Source organism: Triticum aestivum, chromosome 2A (assembly GCF_018294505.1).
Source record: "Triticum aestivum cultivar Chinese Spring chromosome 2A, IWGSC CS RefSeq v2.1, whole genome shotgun sequence".
In the NCBI taxonomy this organism is placed as follows: domain Eukaryota; kingdom Viridiplantae; phylum Streptophyta; class Magnoliopsida; order Poales; family Poaceae; genus Triticum; species Triticum aestivum.
The window spans coordinates 76,000,767-76,010,708 of NC_057797.1; the positions used below are offsets into that span (position 1 = coordinate 76,000,767).

General features: G+C 44.6%; 1 pseudogene; it reads right to left on the minus strand.

Annotated features, from left to right (window-relative positions):
* Nucleotides 1-7,414: 7,414 nt before the first annotated feature.
* Nucleotides 7,415-9,942, minus strand: LOC123191530 (putative FBD-associated F-box protein At5g53635; annotated as a pseudogene).

Below are 9,942 nucleotides of genomic sequence, written 5' to 3' on the forward strand. Positions count from 1 at the left end.
TGCAAATCAGCGGTACGGGCATCTCTATTGCTTAGTTCGTCCTACAACAATGAAGAAATGTCAAACAACAGGATATATATTTTCTAAAGTACAAAGCGTATAACAAGTTATGCACTTCGTACTTGGGGGCTAATGCCTATTTGCTCTAATTCACTACATCTTTTCTAAAGTCTCCAGAACAATGCAAGCATTATCCTTGACACTTGGGGGCTAATGTACATCTGTTCAAAACAGACGCATTGATTAAAACTTGGATTACCTTGCAAAGCTAAACCGGCCTTTGGGGGCTATATCATTACATTGGTAAAGTATCGGCCTTGGTTTTCACTAAGGACCTAACATTTTGAGGGTCAGTGGGAGAGACTTAAAGTATTACAAAGACCCGGTTCACGATTAAAATCATAAAACGGCCCTTGGGGGCTACTTGGGCTGGCATATCAACTTTGGAATCAAGAAATAAAGGGAGATAAAAATACCTCTTAGCGTTCCTTCATCAAATTCACTAAACCGGCTTCATAGTCACGGTTTGAGTGCAGACGGTTTAAGAAACCGGAGTGAAGCTCTGCAGCGTTGAGATGGGTATAACTTGATAAGTCAGTACTCCATTTGCCCTTTTCCCTAGCAGCACGCTCTTCTTTGGCACTATGTTGGGCCAAGACTACGGGATGGCCCGGAGAGCTGTGGCCCATACCAGTAATGATAACATCATCTCCTTGGCCTTCAGTGGTTTGCGGGTGATGACGGAGTTTCAGTATCTCTCGTAGGACTAGCCCGGTTTGGAGCTGTCGGTTCAGCGTCAGTCACGGCAGGGTCAGCTTCTGGTGGTTCATCAGTATTCCGATCTTGAAGGGGCGGTTCATCAGAGGCGGCTTCAGGATGAGGACCCTCCGGTTCACGAGTTTGGTCCGGCTCACCTCTCTGCTCTTCTTCAAAAACTGCCTGGTTTTCTGATGGATTGTTGACCCGAGCTTTCTTGCTGGGTCTGGCTTTGGCTCTGCAAATAAATTAAAAGAGGGTTAGCATCTTATTCAAGATTTGTAACGCATTGGAAGAAGGAGTTTGAAAACTTACCCAGCCACAGTTTTTAGAGGAGGGAGTTGGGTTGCTGTCGACTCGCCAGAGGATGAGGGAGGTGTCACCTAATAATTTGAATCGGACATATTAATAGGTTGTCTGAAATAACCTGCCTTGGGATAAGAATGGTCAGAAGTGGAAGAGACCTCAAACTGGCGCTTCCGAGCCGGAGTATCAGGTAAATCGGCCAAAGTGACCCGTTGGCCACTGTGCCGGGTTGTCGGGCGAGCTTCATGCTGCTGTGTCTTCAAAATAAATGTTGGGTCCAAGTAAGCAAGAGGATGAGAAAAGCTTACTTTTCGGACTGCTTGACGGGTTTTTTTTGTGTTGGCATAGAGTCTGAACCGGAGGAAAGGGTAATTACCTCTACATCATCAGCTTGGCTGCCTTCTACGTCCTCCTGATAAAGATCATTGTTAATGAGGTGCATGAAAAGTGAGCCAAGTGAGTCAAGTTCTACCTCAACTTCCGGATCATCAGCATCGTCCTCAAGTTCCATGTTGATCCGGTCAGCCATTTTCCGCTTTGAGATCCGCTTGACGGCTTTGGTTTTGGGACGAGATGGTTTGACCGCTTTATCCCCGGTTGGCTTTACTGCTTTATCTACGGATTTCCGTTTCCAGAAGGGATCGTCACCCTATTCATACATAAACAGAAGAAGGATTACAAGTTGAACAAGTTAAAGACATCAAAGATGAAAAGGAAGTATAGTGCTCACAGTAGGCGGTTTGTTCTTGGTATAGAAGGAGTTTAAGCCGGTTTGACTACAGACTGATTCCGATTCATTCAAAATTTTCTTTACGCTTTCAGTGACTTCTTCGTCGGTCACCTGAATGTTGATATGGCGTTGAGGGTCTTCAACATCACCGGTGTACTCACACATTAAACCGGGGCGCCGGCTTAGCGGCAGGATGCTCCAAGATATCCAACAACGCACGAAATCAACACCTGTTAAACCAATGGACATAAAAGCCCGGAGTTTGGCGAGTTGAGGGGCATACTTGGCCCGTTCTGCAGAACTTAAGCATTGCAGCATTGGATGGGTGTTGGAAAGCCGGTGATCACGATAGCTTGGAAGGGAATTTTCATCTTCAGGAGAAGTATCTGTGCAGTAAAACCAAGTCTGGTTCCATTCCTTAGGATGGCTGTGCAGTTTGGCATGAGGGAATTCAACTTCCTTCTGCTTTTGAATAGAAACACCGCCAAGTTCAGTGTTGGGACCATTTACAAATTATGTGCGCCGGTTTAGATGAAAGAGGTCCCGGAACAGTTCAGCAGGCGGTTCTTCTTGTAAATACACTTCACAGAAGACCTGGAAGTTGCATAGATTGGACACCGAGTTGGGTCCGATATCTTGAGGATGGAGTTGGAAACTGGCAAGCACATCTCGGTAGAACTTTGACCCTGGCGGTTTGAAACCATGGCCTATGTGGTCGACAAAGACCACAACCTCGCCCTGCCTTGGGGTTGGAGGATTTTCTGTTCCTGGAACTCGCCATCGAATTTCAATTTTCTTAGGCAAGGTGCCAATGCTGACCATCCCGTTCAACTGTTCCTCGGTGACCCGGGAACGAGCCCAATTGCAAGCGGCAAACTATTTGGCCATTGTGAAACAAAAAGCTGGAAAAGAAATGACGGTTTACAGATCATTCACGGTGGTATACAAGATGTAGTGGAATAAAAGATATACATGTATGTGAAATTGCATAAACCGGAGACAAATACAACAGTGAATGGCAAAGTCATATCAAGGGCATACATGTGTTGTTAAACCGGACTATTGCAATCAACATAAAGAAGGTTTGCCGGTTTACTAGGGGACTAATGGTATGAGATAGATTGTTTTTGCAAAGGTAAACCGCCTACGTAGTACAGAGGATACAGATCTAAGGCGAAAAGGGCTAAGTAAGGAAAAACAAGTTTCACAGGATCACATGGGAATTTTGGATCTACCGAAGACAGAAAGGCAAAAATATTTTGACCTAAAAAGGGTAGGACCCGAAATAGTTTATGAAGGACTAGATAAGTTTTTGCGCATAAGGGTTTGTGGTGGTAACAGAAGATTAGCCACGGCAAGGGATACGTCAGGCGTGAAGTGTCAATCTATAGATTAAGGAGGAACAGGGAAGAACAGCACCGAAGCACCGATGAACTTTAGAGAACTACGAAGAACAGGGAAACCCTAATGAATCTAAGGAAGGAGGAAAGGACTTACTGTGGCCGCGGAAGCAGCAGAGGTGTGCTGCGGAACTCTAGTACGAACAGGTTGATGCAGCGGCCAATGGTGAGGCAGAGGCGAGGCTTGACGATGGCAGCGGCGCTCAGGTGCGGAGGTGTCGCGAGGAGGAAGAAGAAGCGAACGAGACGAGGGGAAAAATGATAAGGACCCGTGGCCCTATTTATAAGGTAAGCGATAAGGCGACAAGTGCGGGAATCGAGGAGGTAAAAAACGGATAGTTAATAATGGTGTCGCTTCGATGACTGGATATGCATTAATGAAGGTAATCTTCAGCTTCAACGGATAGATGACGTCAGGGCGGTTTATCATGATCTTGAAGTATGACGTCACGGCGGTTTAAAAGATCAAGGTGAAGATGCAAGGGAGGAATTTTTCTAAGTATTGAAGATTGACATGAACAAGTTCAAACCAATCTGGGGCCTAATGTTGGGGATATTACTACTGGACGTAAACCGGCCAGGGGTAGCCGGATTAGCCTTATAAAGATTAGAAGCCCATGAAGACATAAGAATGATGGCGCTTTATGAAGGCCCAAGGCCCAGAGGCGAGTTAAGGCCTGTAGATGTAAACCGACCTTGTTATGTAACTTGCATTGTAAGATAGGAAGGATAGAGACCAAACCGGACACGTTTATGATCCGGCTTCGGGACTCTGTAAACCGGCGGGCATCAACCTATGTATATAAAGGGACGACCCTGCAGCAGATTACGGATGACAGACAACAAACTCGAGAGCCAGACAAAGCGGATTCGCTCCCTGGCCGTCGAAACCCTAGCAATACCAATCACAACTAGACGTAGGCTTTTACCTTCATCGAAGGGGCCGAACTAGTATAAACTCCTCGTGTCCCCGTGTCCGGTTTAACCCCTTTAAGCTAACCCATTGCGATGGCTCCACGACTAAGTCCTTTCACAAGGACATCTGCCGTGACAAACCCACGACAAAGATCAAGTCTGAGAAAATCTGAGGAATGTCATCTGAAAAGATCGACATGGACCTAGAGAGGGGGTGAATAGAAAAAAATTCAAAATTTACTTGTTAATTAGCAAGTTTAGGAAAATGGGGAATATCAATGTACGCCTAACAATTGCAAAGGTGAGTCAAGTTTCTAGCAAAGATGATAGCAATAATTATACAAATTAAACAACGTAATACAATATCTCGACCGCAAGGACAAGGAAAAAGTAACCACAAGTAAGGAGCTAGGGTTAGGAATAACCAAACTCTGGAGATGAGGATGTATCTTAATGTTCACTTCCTTGGAGGGAAACTAGTCACCGTTGGAGGGTTGGGTGTTACCATGAAGGCTCACCCCTATTCTCCTTGAGATATCACAACAAATGTGATGCCCAACCACTAGTGGTAGACCGTAGACCTTTAGGCGGCTCCAAACCTTCACAAACTTTTCGGGGTAAATCACAATTTGGTTCCTCACCAGAGCATTCCTATCACCTAGGAGTCTTCAACCTCCGAGAGTAACAAGATTCACCATGAAAACAAGGAGGAATCACCTTTGCTTTGGTGAATGTGTAGGTGGAGCACTACTCCTTCACTCCTCAAAAGATCAAGAGCTTTGGGTGGCTAGGGGGTGATCTCCTAGAAATCAAGTTCTAAAAATGGAAGTGAGAGAAATGGAATCATCACCTTCTTGGAGAAGAAAAAGACTATTTATAAGGTCACCGAAAATCCAACCGATTTTCACATATTCTTTTAGCCCTGGAAGTTCCAGGTAGTTCTGGAAGTTCTGACCACTAGAAGTTTCAGGCAGGTTCTGAGGTTTCTAGAGACATTGCACAGTTTGTGCAATCTCTCTCAACGCCCCGAAAGCTGCCTGAACCTTGCCTCAGAAGTTCCTGGCAGGTTCTGAGGTTTCTAGAGACATTGCGCAGTTTGTGCAATCTCTCTCAACGCCCCGAAAGCTTCCTGAACCTTGCCTCAGAAGTTCCTGGCTACCCCGGAGATTCTAGGGTTTTCAAAAAATGTGTACCCTAGTAGATTTAGAGGACCTCTCCTCGCACATTTTTGTATGACTTAGGTACATATATTTGGTGTACGTGTAGTCGATTCACAGAATACCTTCATGCTGAACCCCCTCTTGATAGTGTGGTTGCCCTATTATGGACTAAAATATTAAGAAGTAAAGACACTAGCAAAATTCTTCTTTTACCTTTTTCAAATTGAGGAGCATATCTAACCATCGATGCATTCTCCCATGATGTGGCAGCACTATTTATAGACTCAAGCATGTGGTTAGAACAGCAAGTTATGTTGTCATTAGCACAAAAAACAATTAAGGGCACAAATGCCCTTTTGACCTCTCCCTTTTGGCATTGATGACAACATAATAGATAGAGTAGCAAAATAATTATGATAATAAGTCACAATGAACTAGCGAAGAGCTCCCCGTAGACATACTCCCTCCGTCCGTGAATAAGTGTACTTCTAGGTTTTGTCTTAAGTCAAAGTTTTGAAATTGACCAACTATATACAAAGAGAAATTACATATATCACATTAAATTGGTATATTATGAAAGTACATTTTAAAATGAATCTAGTGAAATTAATTTAGTGTCATAAATGCTAGTAATTTTCCCTATAAAGTTGGTCAAAGTTTTAAAACTTTGACCTTGGACAAAAGCTAGAAGTACACTTATTCGCGAACGGAGGGAGTATGCCTTATTTTAATTTGCCTTGGAATATAAAAGGCATTAGTGTGGGAAGGAGCTCCCCTTGTTGCCATTTTGGCACCCAGGGCAGTGGGAACTTCTCCCACGTGGTGGAAGAGATCTCATGTGCACAGGAGAATCTTCCCTAAGGGTTTATTTTCCCGGTTTTTTTCCTACTCAACAACCAAATGTGAGCCCTAAGTGTTTGTGGATTTTACTTGCCGGTATTACCAGCACTGCATTCAGTTGATGCTGCCGCATCTTGCCTGTTACTGTACGTCTAAGAACGAGTTGGCAATATGCACCTAGTTTGACAATGGTCTTTATGTCAAACAATGGTCAGCTCCTTCTACTACTAGTATATAATATCTGGATTTGCACGGCACTAAAGCCGCCTATATAAGGATCAACATTTGTCATCGTAGAAACGACATGGTTGCATGGCAAACTCGTGAGACGCACTAGTCTAAAACACTCAAACGAGGATCGTTCATATCCGTTACAGGAACAAAGCAAAAATGTACTTGAGCGGTTGAGCCTAGACCTACTACTGGTTTAAAAAAAAAATTAAAGTCTCGACTCATCATACGGGGAAGAACATTCCAATGATTGATGGCCATAAACATCAGCCATGCATGTTACTGAAAAAAAAGAGGGCATCAAGAAATACGGCGCAGCTTTGAGAGCACGATCAGTGCTTCGTGGAGACCATGGTACAGGATTTCTTATCTGAAAGCAAATGAGGCTGCTGGATGTTACATCCCCCAAAACTCCAGTTCACGCCTGGCGAATTCTTTCATCTACTTCTGGCTACGGAGATCTGGTAGAATTATCAGGGAGATGATAAGTGTGTAGTTTAGGATCATGCACAGAAGAAACATATTTAAGTTAACAAATATACTTTCAATTTAACAGAATGGTGACAAGACATCAAGCAGATTATATGCACATAAAAACATGTAGCTTTTTAGGGAAGGTGGAACAAGACAATATGCAGCTTACATCCGTCAGCCAATAGCACAGAAACACACAAGCAAGTAATAATACTGATAACACAAATAAATACGAAATGTTATCTGAAGAGAAGGTATGACTCACAAGCACTCCCACTCCGGCGGACGTATATCTTCTCGAGGGGTATTACCGTTTGCCCTGAACAAATTTGCCAACTTGTGGACTCTCCCATCATCCTTTGAGCAGTTGATCTTTACCATTCCTAGGTCTTTGCAAGTAAATGATCTTCTCTGTAGTTTGATACCTGTTTCTGATACCTTTCTACTCCCTCCGTTCCAAAATAGATGACTCAACTTTGTACTAAATTTAGTACAAAGTTGAGTCATCTATTTTGGAACGGAGGGAGTAGTATTGAAGTTCTTTTGCAGATCAAGAAAGTTGTTGTTAAACATGTGTTCAGGTACTCAAAACTAAAAAATAATCAAGTAAGCATAAGCCCCAAATATGTAATTACACATACAATTTTAAGTTGGAGAAAGAGCTTCTGTATATTAGGTGAGTGCTGCAGCAAGAAAATTAGTGTATCAAAGTCTGTAGCCATACACCATTCGCCAAGGGACAGGGTCTTCAGGTTGCCAAAACTTGGACACATTTCCAGTTCCCTACTCAGAACCACCTACACACATAAAATGAGTGTTCAGCAAATAAACATAGTAATTTGAATCAATTTTATATTTTATATACTGAATACAAGAGGTTTATTTAATATGCAGAGAAGAAAATAAACATACTCACCATGAAAAAGAAATTAAGACATATAGTAAGGTGTTACCATGATTAGCGCCTATTGGTAAAAATATGATTCATCATTTTTTCTATAATGTGATGGGACATTGCCGTTATACTGGTATGCAGACTCAAAATAGTTAATTACACGACGATTTAAACTGTAATCATTTAAAAAGATACAATACTACAAGAATATAAAAAATAATCTGAAATAATAAATAAGGCTCTCTTGAAGCTGCATACTAACTCCGCCTATGTTGTCTCAACATAGCCGGTCCCAAGCCCGGGTAAAGAAGGAGGGTTGTGATAGGCTTGGCGAGCCAACGTAAAAACTCAGCCACTCTTATGGAGATGAAACCCAAGTGCATAGCGGACGGCTAAAGCGTGCGGAGAATGTCAAGAGAGGGCGGGGTCGACCGATTTTGACATGGGAGGAGTCCGTTAAGAGAGACCTGAAGGATTGGAGTATCGACAAAGAGCTAGCTATGGATAGGGGTGCGTGGAAGCTTGCTATCGATGTGCCAGAGCCATGAGTTGGTTGCGAGATCTTATGGGTTTCACCTCTAGCCTACCCCAACTTGTTTGGGACTAAAGGCTTTGTTGTTGTTGTTGTTTGTTGTTGTTGAAGCTGCATACTTCCATATCTTATTGATTTCACCTACAGAGTACTATTTGATGATGAAATGAGCTAGTACAAATTTCTTGATCTGAACTCTTCTCCCAGTCAACTGCGCCTTTCTAAGAAGGTGTTGCTACTTATGTAAGAAGAAATGTGCTCATTGGACATATGTGTGTTCTATTGGGAGCAACATAAATTTCTTTGGCAAACATCAGAAAAGGCTGTTAAAAAAACAATGATGGCTATATCAAGGAAGTTTTCTTACTCAAAGATAGAGAGACCAGTAAAAGGTGGTGACAGCTATATATACCTATCCCGCATCAGTCAACAACTCGAAAGTCCTAGCACTTGAAAGAGACTCGAGAATATGGCGTCCACCTAAAATCTTCCTACCATTGCATTCTCTGTTTCCACCATAGTTACCATCATTACTGGAAATCTGGCCTTTACCTTTGTAGCCATGCTTTGCATCATTTGCAATCTCACCGTATTCATAGGTATTGTCATCGCTATCGATATCACTACCATAATCAAAATTATCCTTGTAACGACCCTGCGTGTAACTTTCTTCAGCAAAAGTATCTCCATATCAAAATCTTATAAAATGATCATATTCAAAATCATCACCCAAGGAAGAGTCATCATCATGAATCTTAGAGGTATCTGTCCAATCATTATCATCGCTATCATCCCCATCATCATCAGTAGTTCCATCACAGTCATCTTCATCACTGATGTGTTCAAAGTCATCACCCAAGAAAGAGTCATCAAGTATGATAGTGCCGGTGACAAGTGACCCCAAGTTGTTGAACGATGGGACTCGGACGTAAGGCGTGGTGAGGCGCAGAAGTAGGAGGTTCGGAGCAGCAATGGAGAAGGCGCAGTTGATCTTGCACTTGAGCATGATCAAAGTCTTCAAAGAGGCAGACACAATCCCGGCACCAGTCACCAGGCAATCCTTGAGATCCAGCTCCTCCAAAGACGTGCAGCTGGAAGAGAGCTGCTTGAGGATCTGGCCGTCGAGCCTGGCATACGACAGCTTCAGCACCTTGAGGTGGCACGAGACGAACTGCACGCGTTCCAACGATGCAATCTCCGAGCGATGCCCAGCGAGATGGATGACCCGCGCGTTGCGGTTGATGGCGGCCCTGATCCACGCGCTGGCGTCGTCCTCGTCGTAGCCGGCGTCCTCGTCGCCGGACCGCAGGTGGAGCGTGCCCACGGGCGCCGACGCGTCGCGGAGGAGGAAGAGGCGCTGCACGAAGTGGCGGAACTCCCCCGGCGGGTCGGCGTCGCGGTCGGAGGAGTGGCGCATGCGGAGGTCGACGCAGGGCGAGGAAGCCCAGAGGTGGCGCCACCGGCGCGCGAGCACGCAGGTGCGGACCGCCTCCCACGCCTTGAGGGACGACATGATGTGGTGCAGGAGCGTGTCCGGGAGGGCGCTGAGGCGGTCGGGCTTGACGGCGGCCGGGCCGCGGCCCCAGGCGCTGGGTGGTGCTCCGGCACATTTCGTCGAGCAGAAGGCCTGCACGTAGGGTTTCGGGTCGCCCCGGCGCAGCCCTGTCAGTCAGGATTTTGAAATCTCTGCGGGGGAGATGCAT